At 37.9% G+C, this 2,589-nt stretch overlaps 1 protein-coding gene across 1 annotated transcript in view; it reads left to right on the forward strand.

The window, feature by feature from the left end:
* Positions 1–2,589, forward strand: part of ptprfa (protein tyrosine phosphatase receptor type Fa) — a 373,454-nt gene that overhangs the window by 208,466 nt on the left and 162,399 nt on the right. The window lies entirely within an intron of this gene.

Here is a 2,589-nt window from a genome sequence, read left to right on the forward strand (position 1 = left end):
TTGTTTTTTGTGTAAGTGACTGATTAGAAAAACAATCTTTGACATTGCACTAGTATTTAGCAAGACTACTATAACCGGCAGCTACAGACCGGGCTGCAATGTAACCCTATGGGGCAAATTTGCATCGTCAATTTGGTCCAGTAAATGGTCTGTTTTTGTTTTTCAGATTATTCTAAATGTCTGTAAACATTATGGAAAGGATCCCTACAGAGATAGACCTTTTTAAGACCTCTGGGTGGCCGTAACTCAGTGGTAGAGCAGTTGCCTGCCACTGGGAAGGTTGGTGGTTCAATCCCTGGCCCTGTAGTCCCATGTTGAAGTGTCCTCAATGTGTGTGAATGTCTATCTGATGAGCAAGAGGCACCTTGTACGGCAGCCTTGGCCACAGTGTGTGAACGGTTCCTGTAAAAGTGCTTAAAGTAGTCGTTAAGACTAGAAAAAGGAATATAAATACAATCCATTTAAGACCTTTCTGTTTAACCAGAAAGAGGTCGTTAGCACCAAACTCAATTAAAAAAAAACGATACTTTAGGTGTGTCTAGAGCCAACATATTTTCACATATAAATCAGCAAACTATGTGTTTATTTTAACCAAAACTTGAGTTGTCATGGTTGGAAAAGGGGAAAGACAATTCAAAGTGGCTTTTCACATTTTTATTTTGTTTCTGTTGGCTGTGAATGAATAAAGAGAAGTCTAAGTCTAAGTCTATTTCATGATGTTAAAATCACTATTTGTTTACTGTAATTACTGTTTACTGTAATTTCTCGGATGTTTTTGTTTAAAAAAAGATCTTACTCTTCAACAGAAATGTTGACTTACTTAGAAATCCTTTCCATAATGTTGTCAGACACTTCGAATATTAATCTGAGCCTGTCAGTGGCTAAACGAGCACTTCTGTGAAGGTAAATACAAGTTACACAATTGCCCTATTAACTCAGTAGCTTCTTTCGCTGACTGCAGACTGCAGCGATCTTGCTTAATACGGGACCAATGTCCAAATTGTTGTTCCCGTCAGACAAAAAATCATAGGGAAATAGGTTGAAAAAACAGTAGTTACCCTTTAACATGTATTCTTACACATAAAAGTGCTGTTTTAGAAGAAGATGCAAAAACAACATTGACATATTATCACCTAATGAAGTTGCTATGGCAGCAAGCTGTTATCTACTTACACATTCAGCAGATACAGAGCAACATTTGCATTCATTTAGAGTCATATTTGTTGTTCCACCTGATGAATGAACAGTAATCATTCATCTAACCCAAATCTATCACAAATAGATTTGAGTTTAGAGTAAATAAACTTGGATACATTGCACTGTTGTTATGAGAAATATGAAAAACGAAAAAACCAGCAGTCTGACATAACTAAGAGTCTACAGTTAACAGTCATCTACACTGCTGCATGTACTGTAGCACCTCTAAATGACACCTCCATGACTGTAATTACGGTGCAATTAGAGAGTTGTGTTATATAGATTGGTGCCTGGCAATTTGCACCAACTACTGACTGTGTATCTCTGTGGAATGGACATATGCATGAAGGTATTGGTAGCTGCAAAAATGTCTTGGATAAATGTAGTCACACACTCACATCATTTTAAAATTGCAGAAAAACGGAGCTGTTATGTGAAACGTTAGTCTGTCAGATACTCACCAGCTGAGATGAACACAGTGGGTGATTTGTGTGTGTGTGGGATTTGCGCGCGTGTGTGTGAGTGCATGTATGTGTGCAATATGAAAGTCTCCTACACTTTATCCTCAAGGACAAAGTGGCTGCCTGCACATAGGGGATTAATAATAGTATTTCATTCACATAGAGGCTGTTTTTCAGCTTCCTGTGTTTGGCTAGAAGAAACATGACATCACAATAGGGCTGCAATAGAAGATAAAGCCACCCAAATTGAGCTGACCCACTTTATTTATTTTTGGAATAGAGTTCAGCACCCTTCCAGGCTGACATAAATCATTTCGCCTTAAATGCATATTAGAAAGTGTAGTAACTAGTATCAGACTAAGACAGATTCTACCCGTTGTTTTATGAGCCCATCAATGAGAGTAATGTAAAATGTTCCAATGTCATGTCATCTATTATGTGGCCATCTACATTATCATATCGTCTGGAGCAATGAGCTATTCGCCTGAGCTCAGACAAAGAATTACGGTTTGTTTTTTTAGTCACAACTTTCACAGGAGCCTTCAAAGCAACACATGCACTTAAATTGGTGAAAGCTACAACAGTACAACAGTAGGGTGCAAAATCAACAAAGGTCCTAATGAATGTTCAAATGTTACCAGCCATGCAACCGATTACCATTGTTTTTTAGCTGGGAAGTAAAGCAAATCTACCAGCCACTTGCATATTTTCCCAGCATTTGTCTGTTGGATGGTGCTAATTTTGTACCTTGGCTGCAACAGAACAAAGTCCCATCCTCACTGATCTTGAAACTATTGATTCACCTTCTATTTTAAGTATGCTACAGTCACACTTATGTGTCTCATGATACTGACTCATGAAACATTCTATTACACAAACTCCTGGGCAGTTAAGTGCTTGTGTTTTTTTTTACTTTCTTTTGGCAACAATA

The sequence above is a fragment of the Etheostoma spectabile genome, chromosome 9 (assembly GCF_008692095.1).
Source record: "Etheostoma spectabile isolate EspeVRDwgs_2016 chromosome 9, UIUC_Espe_1.0, whole genome shotgun sequence".
In the NCBI taxonomy this organism is placed as follows: Eukaryota; Metazoa; Chordata; class Actinopteri; order Perciformes; family Percidae; genus Etheostoma; species Etheostoma spectabile.